Source organism: Achroia grisella, unplaced genomic scaffold (assembly GCF_030625045.1).
Source record: "Achroia grisella isolate CSIRO2021 unplaced genomic scaffold, CSIRO_AGI_Agris_v1 utg1086, whole genome shotgun sequence".
Classification (NCBI taxonomy): domain Eukaryota; kingdom Metazoa; phylum Arthropoda; class Insecta; order Lepidoptera; family Pyralidae; genus Achroia; species Achroia grisella.
The window spans coordinates 3,150,549-3,166,315 of NW_026712572.1; the positions used below are offsets into that span (position 1 = coordinate 3,150,549).

The window sequence follows — 15,767 nt, forward strand, 5'->3', positions numbered from 1 at the left end:
AAAAGCTAAAAACTTAATAGCTAGTTCATTTTTTTTTAAATTCATTATATCTTATCTTATATATAAAATTCTCGTGTCACAATGTTAGTTACCATACTCTGAAACGGCTTGACCGATTTTTATTAAATTTTATATACATATTCAGTAGGTCTGAGAATCGGCTATTATATATTTTTCATACCCCTAAGTGGTAAGGGTTGTCCACTCCTAATGTTATTTTTTTATTTTTGGGCAATTTTTTTATTATGTGTCACTAAAAAATACATACAACACTAAATTTTCACCCTTCTATCACCAACCCCTATTTTTATAGCGTTATTAATATATATGGCAAAACAACGTTTGCCGGGACAGCTAGTGTACATATATTCAAAGTCATTGTGTATTACATGTATAATAATAATCTCAGGACAATTTATACAGCGCCATCTAGACCCAAGTTAAGCTACATATAATTTTTTTACGTCAATACATATTATACATAGAAAACACCCAGACCGATACAAATAATCATACTCATGAATACAATGTTTGTGCCGTGCGAGGAATCGAACCCGCGACCATCGGACGTAAAGCGGTGTGCTAAACCGCTGGACCACCGAGGTCGTCAAAATATTGTATTATTAATGTTACAGAATATTTTAACATCAAAATGTTAACTAAAACCATTATCAGTCAGTGATAATGAAACCGCAATGCATTTTTTTTATCTAAACAATATTAGTAACGTGGGAAACTGTCGGATTGAACGCGTGACCTCTGAGCTGCGCGCGCTTGTAACCTACTCGTGAAGTCTGCGTAATAGTATAGTAATATAGTAAATAAATATATAGGTAGACTAGCTTTTGCCCGCGGCTTCGCTCGCGTTAATTTATCCCCTCAGGGATGGAATTCATCAAAATCCTTGCTTAGGGGATGCATACGTCATAGTAGCTTTATGCATGCAAAGTCTCAGCCCGATCGGTTTAAAATTGACAAAGTTTCATACAAACTTTTATCCCCTATTTTATCCCTTTGGGGGTAGAATTAATCAAAATCCTTTCTTAGCGGATGTGTACGTCATAACATCTACCTGCATGCCAAATTTCAGCTCGATCCGTCCAGTGGTTTGGGCTGTGCGTTGATAGATCACTATGTCAGTCACCTTTGAGTTATATATATTTAGATATATAATATATGCATTTATTACTTAACTCATCCGCCACGCCACCTCACAAAGTATTCTTGAACTTACATATATATTCGTCCGCGTGGAATTTTACTTTATTTTTCTAAAATCTAAGTTACTCCTTATTACATTAGCTACCTAACAAAAAAAGTCCCGTCAAAATCAGTCCAGCCATTTCAGAGATTAGCCGGAACAGACAGACAGACAAAAATTGTAGAAAATGTTATTTTGGTGTATGTACCGTATTTTTATTCTTATTCTATACTTTTTCTTTAAATTAGAAGCTAAGTTCCTTCTTACAGTATTGGCTATATGTGAGTGAAAGTCCCATCAAAATCGACCCGGCCGGTTCAGAGATTAGTAAGAACATATAGACAGATTTTTTTTGACGTAGGTACCGTATATACTTTCATATGCATTAGTGTTTGAAATAACAAAACAGTTACTACAATTTTATTTATTTGTATAAACTAGCGATGTACTCCTTTTCACAGATACAATGTATCTGTACGAGATCATAACAATATATGCAAGTAAATAAAAAATGTAAAATATGTTAGTTTGGTGTATGTACCATTACACCAAAATAACATTTTTGTCAGCCTGTCTGTCTTTATTCCAGCTAATCTCTGAAATGGCTGGACCGATTTTGATGGGACTTTTTTGGTAGGTAGCTGATGTAATAAGGAGTAACTTAGGCTACTTTTATTTTAAAAACATAAAGTTAAATTCCACGCGGACAAAGTCGTGGGTACAGCCAGTATACAATATGATATGATTCATTGGGCGTATATATGGTCGTAAGGACATACGACCAATTAAACCTATTTATATTGTTACGTTACTTCTAAATATTACAAAACTATAATTTACAAGGGACTTTTTATTTATTAATTTATTTATAAAATGACATGCTCTCAGTGAGTATTACAGTACAATACCAATGCACTCAAGGAATAAAACATATACAATACATACATTAATAATAATAATAATGAATATCCTTAAGAGGGGAGATGAGATTTTTTTGGAATTTAGGAATAATAATCATGATAAGAATAAGGTCATAAAAAAAAGGAAACAAAATTAAAAATAAAAACAGGAACTATACAAATTAGATAGATAGATAAAAATCTTTATTCGTATCCCGATAGCAAATTACTATAATATCAATATACTAATACTGAGACTCGACAAAATTTGTTACCGTTTTGTAATATTTAGAAGTGAATGTACTATAGATAGAACTATGCACCCAATAGATAGAACTGATAGATGAGATAGTCCATTTGGTTCTCAAATCTGAGTTAGTTTGGTATCCATATGTAATAATATGGATACCAAACTAACTCAGATATGATAACCAAATGGACTAGAGTTGTGTTTGCATTGGTTATCAGTTCTATCTATTGGGTGGGACAGACAAATATAAATATCATTCCCATCTCTAGCAATATCCAATATTTATACAAATAAACTTGTCTTTACTTGTCTGTTTGTTATTTCAAAGTGACAGATTATCACTAAACGCATATGAAATTAGGTATTTACATCAAAAAATATATATTTAATAAGTTTATGTATGTTTATGAGTATTTTTATTTGACGACCTCGGTAGTCTAGCGGTTTAGCACACCGCTTTACGTCCGATGGTCGCGAGTTCGATTCCTCGCACGGCACAAACATTTGTATTCATGAGTATGATTGTTTGTATCGGTCTGGGTGTTTTCCATGTATAATATGTATGTATTTACGAAAAAAAATTATCTATGTATTTGTATCAGTTATCTAGTACCCATAACACAAGCTTTAGCTAGCTTAACCTGGTTCTAGATGGCGCTGTGTGAATTGTCCTGAGATTATTATTATTATTATTTATTTATTTTTTAAAAATAATCTTTATTCAAATAAACTTATTACAAGCACTTTTGAATGGTCATATTTTGATTCTACCACTCATTCGGAATGTAGATTCATCTCAAGAAGAATGAGTGAAATTTAAAGACGTCAAATAAGTGTGATGCAGCCAAAGTTGCGTGGGTCAACTAGTCAAATTAAAATTCAAAATGTCTATTCATGTAGGTCTATTACAGACTCTTATGATATGTCAAATCTACTACAACTAGTCAAATTAAAAATCAAGAAACTCAGCTCATATTCTTTTCAAATAAATGTTGTACATGTTTACAACACTACAGATTTTTAAATTAAAATTTGGCAGAATAAAGTGACCACTAGAATATGCTATTGCAAAAGCAAATAGTCTAATCAGTGTTCGTAACCCAAACAGACCAGTCCCCAAAAGCAGCACCCGTTCACGAGTATGACGGATCTCCAGAACGATATTCGTAGGTATTAAAGAAGATATTATGTAAATTAGGCGAAAGTATGATGCAGACGATTTTACGCGGGTCAACTAGTCAAATTCAAATTCAAAATATCTGTATTCATGTAGGTCTATTACAGACTCTTATGATATGTCAAATCTACCGTCAGTTCGGAATGATTTCGAGATGAAAAGAACTGACAAGAAACTCAGCTCGTATTTTTTTTAAATGTTGTACATGTTTCCAGTAATATAGATTAATTTAAAATCAAATTTGGGAGAATAGAGTGACTATCAGCATATACTATTGAAAAAAAAACTATGTATATATGTGTGTGTGTTTGTGTGTGCATACATATAGATATATATATGTCAAATGTAGCTATGTAGTACTGACAAGAAACTCAGCTCGTATTATTTTCAAATAAATCGTCGGTTACATAAATAAATTGCAGTATTCAAAATGTACATTTTTACAAAACAAGCATCTAAAATTTTTTTAAAATTAATTTAAATATTTTTTCCTTTAAAGTTTTAAATTTACATAATATATCATTTTAAAAGTATTTAGATAATGATTAAGACGGCGTGGTTAATTTAATTGACTTATACAAAATGAGGCAATTCTAGCTTCTAATTTTGAAAAATGTTAATTTTCTATTTAATCGACGAAATGTTGTACATGTTTACAAAAATACAGTTTCATTTTTGAATTCAAATCTGGGAAATAGTAAAGTGAATAGATTAATTGTAAAACTTACCTTATTATTGGGTATAAATATAATCAGATCTTGAGGATATTCGTAGATATTCAACTTAGCATCGATGTACTCGCGTTTATAAACATTAGTATTGGTACGACCTCGCGACGCGTGTGCGCTCGGTAGCGGGCGGTCGACTTATGATATACTAACTTTGATAAAGGCATTTCGCTGTGTTAACATTGACTAGGGCTGTCAACCGTACGAGGATTACAAAGTAAGGAGTGTTGTCTGCACTGATGTCTAGAATTCGGGCGAGCTCAAACAGCATCCTAAAAACTGTTGCGAATATACCTGATTGTCCGCTCCAGAGGCACTGGATAACGTTGCATTGTGGACCCAGTGCTTCTGGACGTGGACACAGATATATGAATTAAATATATCTACGTATATGTATATTATAAGTTACTAATATAGTTTTGTAAGTTTTTACTAACACAATATGGATGTAATCCGAATTAAAATTAAATAAATAAATAAAAATAAATAAATAAAATTACGATGACATACGTCCAATCTATACATATAAATAAAATTGGAGTGTCTGTTTGTAATATTGAAATAAGCATTTTTTACTACATGCATATGAATATAACATTTTTACAATTTTTATCTGTCTGTCTGTCTGTTTGTTCCGGCTAATCTCTGAAATGGCTGGACTGGATTTTGACGAGATGGATGACGGGACTTTTACTGGCATTTAATAAGGAGTAACTTAGGCTATTTTTATTTTAGAAAAATAAGTTAAATTCCACGCGGACAAAGTCACGATTACAGCTAGTTATAAATAAAATCAATAGTAATATTATAAAGCTGAAGAGTTTTGCTTGTTTGTTTGAACACGCTAATCTCAGTAACGATTGGTTCGAATTGAAATTTTTTGTATAGGATAGACCATTTGTCGAGGAAGGCTTTAAGATACATAACATTACGCTACGACCAATAGAAGTGAAAGTGAAAAATGTTGCAAAAACGGGAAAAATTATTTATATTTGAGAGCTTCCAAAGATAATCGCGATAGTGGCTTCAATAGCCACGCGAAGGACATTTTATATATTTTATGTTACATTACGAAGTTATGTTAAACAAGCACGCAAGCAAGCAAGTCTGAAAAATCAGTGGTGTCAAATGAACGATATTAGTCGGTAAAATATTTATATTATATACATTGGGGCCAAGTATTAGGTAAGCAGATTTATTACAATTATTTACCCCCAACCCCCTTAGTAAAAGTAGGCAACGTTTACCCCTTCCTCCATGCTTACGTAAGACATTTTACAATTAATGTATTATTTTTTGGCAAAGACAATGTGAGGGTTGCCATTCGTGTAAAAAAGTAAATAACTACCGATTATCTACTATTCATCATCTCGAATGGAATAGAATAGAAAATCATTTATTGAAATAAACTTAATTTAAGCACTTTTGAATAATCATAACATTTTTTTTATCTACCGTTCATTCTGTAAGCTGTCTCATCACAAGAAGAACGAGCAAGAAACTTGTGTGTTGCTCTTTTATATAATCCTTGTAAGTTTACATTTACAAGTCGAAACGTGTGAATACAAACTACCAACCAGCACTAATTTATTAGGGTCAAATATATATATACAACAAGATTAAAACATAGCATAAAACAAAGTCGCTGTCGCTGTCTGTCCATCACTATGTATGCTTAAATCTTTAAAATTACGCAACGGTTTTTCGAAGCGGTTTTTTTTAATAGATAGAGTGATTCAAGAGGAAGGTTTATATATATAATACATATACACCAGGCGGGGCGAGTAGCTAGTTTATAATATAAGATCTGTGGTATATGCTAACAGGACTTCCGAGGAGTCTGTTTGAAGATAAATAAAAGAAAATGGTAGACGGATGAGCCAGCCATCACTGCGCTCCCTCTAATATGGTTGAGTACAATGATGACTGGCTCATCCGTCATACTCGTGAACGGGTGCTGCTTGTGGGGACTGGTCTGTTCAGGTTACGAACATTGATTAGACTTTTTGCTTTTACAATAACATACGCTGGTGGTCACTCTATTCTCCCAAATTCGAATTTAAATGAATCTGTATTATTGTAAACATGTACAACATTTATATGGAAAGAATACGAGCTGAGTTTCTTGTCAGTTCTTCTCATCTCGAAATCATTCCGAACTGACGGTAGATTTGACATATAAGAGTCTGTAATAGACCTACATGAATAAAGATATTTTGAATTTGAATTGGCAGGTTGACAACCCTGTCTTCTCATCTAGAAATCATTCCGAACTGACGGTAGATTTGACATATAAGAGTCTGTAATAGACCTACATGAATAGAGATATTTTGAATTTGAATTGGCAGGTTGACAACCCTGTCTTCTCATCTAGAAATCATTCCGAACTGACGGTAGATTTGACATATAAGAGTCTGTAATAGACCTACATGAATAGAGATATTTTGAATTTGAATTGGCAGGTTGACAACCCTGTCTTCTCATCTAGAAATCATTCCGAACTGACGGTAGATTTGACATATAAGAGTCTGTAATAGACCTACATGAATAGAGATATTTTGAATTTGAATTGGCAGGTTGACAACCCTGTTAATATACTATTATTACAAGAAGAACGAGCAAAAATATACGAATTTATTCTTACGGTTATGTACGGATACAGAACAAACGCATAGTCAGCCGCTCACCAACACAGCTGTAGGCAACGATTGCGACATTAAGTCCAATACAATACTACATTCAGAGAAAAAACATTCATTATGGCTGTTACTATATTGTAAATTGTGGCAAAAAAAAAATTTTTTTATCAAAATTATTTATTTATTTATTCTTTATTGCACTTTTAAAAATTGTACAATTTGGCGAGCTTAATGCCATATGGCATTCTCTACCAGATAACCATTAGGTAAGAACAGAAAGCGGTTGATGGGCAGTGGTGGGAAAGGACTAACCTATAATTTTACCTAACATAGGTAAATAGGTTTTAAAAATTGAATTATCTAAACGAATACAGGAAAGATCTGATATATTCATTATGCCTGTGGAACGTGATGATGCGGGTCGAATGCTCAGATGGTAGGTGATGTTGCGGCTCGAATTTTTTTTTTATAACACAAGGGACAAACGAGCATGCGGCTCACCTGATGGTAAGTGATTACCGCCGCTCATGAGCACCCGCAACACCAGGGGAATTGCAAGTACGTTGTCGGCCTTTTAAAAAGGAATAAGCTCTTTTCTTGAAGGTTTCAATATCGTATCTGTTGGCTACCGACCGCCTAAATCTTTTGATATTTTTATTATTTTTAAATTTATATTTTTGAAGAGTTCTTTTTTATATGTCATGTTATTTGATATACTTCAATTTATTGGATCATTCTATTATTGTCTTTCGTATAGTTCGCAATTGCACATATTAATATATTATATTATTGCAAATTACGTGTTTTCATCATTTAGACACCCATACAGTCCACCGATCCGTTACAGTATCGGTTCGGAAATACCATTGCTGGAAGGTGATTCCACAATGTGGTTGTGCGAGGCAAAGTTTCTAGAAAACCGCACTGTGGAGGACCACCATTCATCCATGATTGGTGTTGATGGCTTTAGCAGATTGCAGACTTGTTGAAAATGATAGAATTTGCTTACTATCTTAAATTTAATGTTAATATACTATTAATTACAGATTATGGATAGATCGATCGGTCGATTTTTTGAAGTCTGTACGTTACGTAGCGTATTTAAATTGGATGGGTGTGCGCTCTAATCAGAAACTCCTTTCGTGTTGCGTCTTGTTTCTGCTTACGCGACAGCCTGTTATTATTTTGTAAATTTTAGCAAAAATATATATTTTTGTTAAAATTATTAAAACTAAAAGAGGAAAGATCTGAAACATTCATTATGTCCTATTATTATTTTGTAAATGGTGGCAAGAAATGTATATTTTTGTTAGTTTAAACATTTCTTCAGACATTTTTGACAAGAAAATTGTTGTCAAAAATGTCTGAACGAAAAGAGGAAAGATCCAAGTTTATGTTATTCATGGATAAACATAAAAAATGCTAAACGGTTTATAAAAATTGAAACGTCAAATTGAGACCGATAATTTTACATGTGGTTTATTGCCATATGTAGATATGTTTAGTACATTATATATGATATTTATATTATACTAGCAGGCGGCCACGCGTTGCTGTATATATACATATATATATATATATATATCTTGATTATATAAATAATATTGCGACTATAAATTGAGATGTAAGCTATCCTATCTTTCAAGTTGTATCAAATTGCACACAATGTGCAAATCAAGTTTGCAATCGCTTCAGTAGTTTAGGAGTCTATCGAGGACAAACAACGTGACACGTCATTTTTATATATGAAGATTATATTATGAGACTAATCATATTACAGCAAATTACTAAGTACTTATATTTTGCAAAAAAGCGAGCAATTTTTAACAATAAAAAAAGTCATCTGTAAAGATTGCATGAACATTTTTCAGATCCACTTCTTGGAGAAGACTCTACAGTTTCAGAAATATTAAGTACCTACATCTAATCCTACACACGGTACCTATACTCTTTACTGCCAACCGTATATGCAGAAGCTGGACGAAGCTCGATCGCCCTGGTACCATAACATATTTAACTATATTATATACTAGCTGTACTCGCGACATCGTCCGCGTGGAATTTCACTTCATATTTCTAAAATAAAAGTAGTCAAGTTAGTCTTTATTATATCAAATAATGTTATTTTGGTGTATGTACCGTATTTATATTCATATGCATTTAGTACAAAATGGTTGTTTCAATATTATAAACAGACACTAGCAATTTTATTTATATGTATTGTATTTATACATATGTATTTTGACGACCTCGGTGGTCTAGCGATCTAGCACACCGCTTTACGACCGATGGTCGCGGGTTCGATTCCTCGCACGGCACAAACATTTGTATTCATGAGTATGATTGTTTGTATCGGTCTGGGTATTTTCTATGTATAATATGTAGGTATTTACGAAAAAAAAAAATTATCTATGTATTTGTATCAGTTGTTTAGTACCGATAACACAAGCTTTAGCTAGCTTAACCTGGGTCTAGATGGCGCTGTGTGAATTGTCCTGAGATTATTATTATTATTGTATAGATTTAAAAATTGCCTTATCACATATTTACGGCACGTGCTAGCTTTAAAATTATCCATTATTGTGTTATTTAATAAGTGATTACGCATGCGTACTTTGAATTGATGTATGTATGGTCTAGGCAAAAATTGGGCACGTGATCAGCATTAAAACGAACAGACTTATATGCAAACTCGCTTTAATACGAGGAAGTTGTGTTCTAATGATGCAATCCTTTTTTTTATATATCTAAATATATATAACTCAAAGGTGATTGACATAGTGATCTATCAAAGCACAATCCAAACCACTGGACGGATCGGACTGAAATTTGGCATGCAGGTAGATATTATGACGTAGGCATCCGCTAAGAAAGGGTTTTGATTAATTCTACTCCCAAGGCGATGAAAGTTTGTATGAAACTTTGTCAATTTTAAACTGATCGGGCTGAGACTTTGCATGCATAAAGCCACTATGACAGAGGCATCCCCTAAGAAAGGATTTTAATAAATTCCACTCCTAAGGGGATAAATTAACGCCATCAAAGTCGCGGGCAAAAGCTAGTTATTTTAAATGAAGAAATTTTGATTACCATATAAAAGATTGCAGTGAGTTAAATTTAAAAGACGAAAAATGCAATGAAAGTTTATATGTTTTTGTTTAATAAACTCAATTACTGCTTAACTGCTTTTGAACGTTGATACTACGAACGAAAATATACGTAATATACACTTATAATGTAAGATCCACTAATTATGATGACGATTTAGGCTTTGAAGCCGGCCACCGCAAGGGAAACCCCAAGTAGCGCCCGGGACTTGTGACACGGGTGTAGGTTTAAAAGGCCCTTTTAGAATGCATTAACACACACTTTCACTAATTGCAGCATCCCCCCAGGCCCAATTAAGTCAATAAGATAAACCCGCCTCTAATGCAATTCACTTTAGTATCCGAAATACAACCGGCACGTTCTGTGCTCGTCGACTGAATGCCGTGACTTATTCAACGAAGGAGAATTATTCAACTACCGACCTCCGTATTTATAGACCGAAGTCAGTGTAGTAGGGAGAGATGCGTGGGTATCGGTTATCTACTAACAAACGACTTAGTTCGGTCTATAAAAACTAGATGGCGCTATTTACGATATTTCTAATAATCTTTACATTGGGTACTTCATTAGTAGTAAACACAAACTACCTTCTTTTAATATCTTTTTAAAATACCGGATTTTTCTACAATATTGATGTGAACCCTTACAATAAGGAGTAAGGTATTCAACCAGTGGTATTTACTTTAATAATTAATCAGAAAATCCTGTATGCTTTACCGCAGATTATGAGCGTATAATGAGTCTACCTACTCTCCACTTTCCATCACAGGAAGTGATTTGATTTAAAATCCCTTCATTATTATGCCGGTTGATTAATGTCAGTGGGTCTACCTCGTAAGAAATCGCCATTTAAGCAGTGTATGGTAAGAAATTATTCATGTAAGGAAAATATTTACCTTCTACAAGTGTGGTATTGATTAGATATATATACCGGGAATAAATATAAACACGAAAGTTTGTGAGTATGGATTGTTACTCTTTCACGCAAAAACTACTAAACAGATTTTGATGAAAGTTTACAGTAGTATAGCTTGGGGGGAAGGGGATTGTTAGTAATGTGGATTGATAACCCCATTGCTAGCAATGTACCATGTCAGGTCGACCTCCACGCGGTTCCCCTGGAACCCAACATGTTAAATTCCTGGTGAATTTGCACGAAACTGACCTGACCTCATGTTCATCTTATCATCCTCCACTGGTGCCCCGCCAGCGTAAACCGTTAGCGCAGGCGGGTGCACCATTCCATTATCAACCCTCAAAAAAAAAAAAAAAAGTAGTATAGCTTATGCATCAGAATAACATATAGGCTATAATTTTTACTGAAACTTATCGGGAGGTGAAACCGCGGGCACAGCTTGTAATATAATACACGCGAAGGTTTGTAAATATGGATGTTTGTTATAGTTTCACGCGAAAGCTACTGAACGAATTTTGATGAAACTTTACAGTAATATAGCTTATGCATCAGAATCACATATAGACTTATTTTTTTATAGAAATTTAATGCGGATGAAACCACACAGCTAGTGAGTAATATTTTAAATAAAAAAATATATAAACCTTTTTGATAACTAGTTCTTAACTGATTTTGAACGTTCTTTCAACTACATAAAGCTGGTTTTTGTGCCAGTAACATGGTCTATGCCTATTTGTTTTTTAAATTAGAAGTCCCTTTAATAATTACACCTCCGCTATATAATATACGTAATAATAATAATAATAATGTTCCAGTTCGCAATGATCTCATATCGAGAAGAATTGACAAGAAATTCAGCTCGTATTCTTTTCAAATAAGTGTTGTACATGTATACATAGAGATTCTTAAATTCAAATTTTCACGTACTCATGAATGCAAATGTTTGAATCGAACCCGCAACCAGAAGCGTTTTAAATCGCTAGACCAGAGGCCGTAATGATTCCCTCTAAAACAGTAATGAAGATCGAAATTTCTTGACCAACTGTACATGTAGATGCTTTGTATGCAGGGTAGGTAACTGTAATTTAGTAAATTTATACAGTAAACGTCGGGAGGCGCAATGTACCTCGGATTTTATTGCCTGGCTCCAACAGGTGGCTGAACGAGCCACTTAAATAGGTGAATAATGTTAGAAACGCATGTTTCGTATAGAATGTAATATTATGTTCGCTAGACCAGAGGCCGTCATGATTCCTCTAAAACAGTAATGAAGATCGAAATTTCTTGACCAATGCTTTGTATGCAGGGTAGGTAAGTGTAATTTAGTAAATACTATGTGAACGAGCCCTCCAGGTGTTTTAAACCATATAGGTAATAAGAATTAATGCCTATTGATTTTGTTTTAGACTATGAATAAATCTAATATTATAATAGTGATAGTTTTTTTCCCCTTTTCCCGCTGTGATTTGATACAGGGGAAGTTTTTAATAGAAGTGCTGTAGGGATATATATTATACTAGCTGTCCCGGCAAACGTTGTTTTGCCGTAAAATAAAAAAAAAATTTAGGGGTGGACTACCCCTAACATTTAGGAGGATGAAAAATAGATGTTGGCTGACTCTCAGACCTACTCAATACGCTCACAAAATTTCATGAGAATCGGTCAAGCCGTTTCGGAGGAGTATGGGAACGAAAATTGTGACACGAGAATTTTATGTATAAGATTATACATATTTTCATAATTACATATATATTATATTAAAGTATATAATAGATTTAATATTTAAATATAAATATAAAATTAAATCATAAAAAGTTATTGATCTGTTTTAACTTATAAATAATAGTTTTAGCCAGGGCATCATAAGAAGCGAGAATTTCCGGCTACTAAATGAGGCTCGTCAAATTATAAGAGGAGTCAATCCCATATAGGCGACACGTTTGCTCGGGGTGGAAAGGGGGTTGTTAGTAATATCGATTGATTATCTTATTACTAGTAATGTACCATGTCAGGTTGACCTCCACGCGGTTCCCCCTGGAAACCATAGTTATAAATTCTTGGTGAATTTGTCACGATGGGCTGACCTGACCTCATGCTCATCTTATCATCCTCCACTGGTGCCCCGCGAGCGTAAACCGTTAGCGCAGGTGGGTGCACCATTCCATTATCATAAAAAAAAACACGTTTGCTCGTGCTCATGCCGGGCTCGTTAGTAGGGTTGTTTGTTACGCTTTCACGCAGAAACTACTGTACCTATAAATGACTTAATAAATCAGTTTGCCGAAACAAAGCTAAGGAGAGTGTATATTTAATTTGAATTGATTTAAAAAAAAAATCTAAAACTTTACCCTTCGTAAGGGGCTCCCAAACAAATTTTATACGAGGCCACGGCAAGGCACGCAACGCTTCTGAATTAAGCAATTCGTTTAGTAGATTGTGTAATTTTTTTTTCTAATTTTTCTACGTGTGTATGTATGTATGTATGTGTGTGCATATATAATAATATATATATACATATTCAATTCAAATTCAAATTCAAAATATCTTTATTCATGTAGGTCTATTACAAACTCTTATGTGTCAAATCTACCGTCAGTTCGGAATGATTTCGAGATGAGAAGAACTGACAAGAAACTCAGCTCGTATTTTTTTTTAAATGTTGTACATATTTCCAAAAATATAGATTCATTTAAATTCAAATTTGGGAGAATAGAGTGACTATCAGCATATGCTATTGAAAAAAAAACTATGTATATATATAAATGTGGGTGTGTTTGTGTGTGCATACATATAGATATATATATGTCAAATGTAGCTATGTTAAATGTGTAAATGTATATTTATATCAATAATGGTTGTCAATAAATGTTTTTCTTTTTTCTTCTAATAAATATTATATTTATAATTTCAATACAAAACTCACCTAGACGGTCAGTACTCGTGGTAAGGATGTGTGACGGAGCTCAGCTGAATTGTTAATAAAGTAGATAAAGAAACGGAATGAACTATATATTAAGACTTATCGTTATATATCTAATTAGCCGAAGAAAGCTGTCATTCAATAATAACTGCTTATCTGCCAACTTAACCAAGTAATCATAAAATACATTATTTGTTATAGATTAGAAAAGTCATTCATTTCCAAAGTGACCTGTCCTTTCTGCACTTGATTTTTTTTCGGACTACTCTAATGCTGTTGGCCGCAGCTGGCCTATACAGCTTCACCGGACGATAGGGGAGTGCAGATGGCACTCCATACCCGCGGAAGGACTTATGGAGCGGCTGAAGGCCAACTCCCGCCTGACGGATACGATTTTAGTCTGAGGGCACTGCTAGGGGTTCGAACCTCGGCTCAGGCCGTCGTAATATCGGTCCCCGTTTGAATTGGACGGGGGATCGATCGGAGGGGTTCTTCACTAGGGTTTTTCGATATATATACTAGCAGATCCGGCCATAGTCGATCCGATAAAGATCGCTGCAAGGCTTTGGATGCGAGCAGCGCAGGACCGATCGTCGTGGAGATCTTTGGGAGAGGAATTTCCTTATATTTTATCACCGTTTAAATCTTACCTGGACTTCCACGAATATTTCAAGACTAAAATTACCCAAATTGGTTTGGCTGTTCTCGAGTTTTAGCGAGACTAACGAACAACAATTCATATATATATATATAACTCTACATTTTTTATTTTTAAATATTATAATGCATTTTCAAGTGGCTCCACTGAAAATCAGCGCTGCAGTGAGACTCCGGCAACAGCTGAGTGGAGGCCCTTTCAGCTCATAGAGAAATATTAGTTTTTAAGTTTTCTACATTTTACTCTGTACTATGATGATGAATATATGATTATTATTATTATTATTACTCTATGATAATATAGCTATATTATTTCCTTTGTTTAGATGAAATTTTTTTTTTGGTTATTTTTTTTTTCTTGCTACTCCCTGAAACTGCTGTACCGATTCTGTCGAGACTTTCACTCGCAGATACCTTAACTTGTAAGAAATAACTTAGGCCAATTTGTTTTAGACATTTTATTATTTGTAATAAAAAAAAGAAGTATGACATAATGCTATGAAAATAGCTAAAATACACGAGTTTAGCCGTTGGCACGTCTGTTAATTGTCTAATTCTTCTTACCGCATAAGCGGCAGAACTAAGTCTATTCGCCAATTTAGAAATATGAGCACCCCATTGCAGTTTGGAGTCTAATGTGATACCAAGGAATACAGTACATCATATCATAATATACATAGGTGGTAAATATTACAGCAAATGTCAATTGTATCATAAGAGATAGAGAATTAACTTCCTTTTTTAATTGTGAGTCTTTTAAAAAATAAGCTTTTTAAAAATTTACTTTATTACTATTATTTTTACCTGACGGCCTCGGCGGTCTAGCGGTTTAGCACACCGCCTTACTACCGATGGTCGCGGGTTCGATTCCTCGCACGGCACAAACATTTGTATTCATGAGTATGATTGTTTGTATCGGTCTGGGTGTTTTCTATGTTATGTATTTGTATCAGTTGTCTAGTACCCATAACACAAGCTTTAGCTAGCTTAACTTGGGTCTAGATGGCGCTGTGTGAATTGTCCTAAGTTTATTATTATTATTACTAAAACTACTCGTACGTTCGTGGCCTATGCTATAAAATATGTTATTACTTGTATTACATACTACATAGATAGACTAGTGGCTCTCTATATACTTTGGAATAATTAGAATTAGGCAAAAAAATAGTTGCTAGCTCTTTTAGTAATTTGTTAACAATGAGTTTAGAATTTCGCCAAAGAAATAGAAATAATCTTTTTCAAATAAACTCATTACAAGCACTTTTGAAAAGT

At 33.8% G+C, this 15,767-nt stretch overlaps 1 protein-coding gene across 3 annotated transcripts in view; it reads right to left on the reverse strand.

Moving 5' to 3' along the window:
- LOC131843263 (high affinity copper uptake protein 1-like) overlaps window positions 1–15,767 on the reverse strand; it is a 53,982-nt gene that overhangs the window by 34,333 nt on the left and 3,882 nt on the right. The window contains exon 1 of one of the 3 annotated variants that reach the window (XM_059191913.1): window positions 13,842–13,902. The exons of 1 other annotated variant lie outside the window; for it this stretch is intronic. The gene's annotated coding sequence lies outside the window, so the exon portion shown is untranslated. Of the gene's footprint in view, window positions 1–4,255; window positions 4,379–13,841; window positions 13,903–15,767 lie in introns of those variants that run through there. One more of the 3 variants, XM_059191905.1, reaches the window with a different exon arrangement.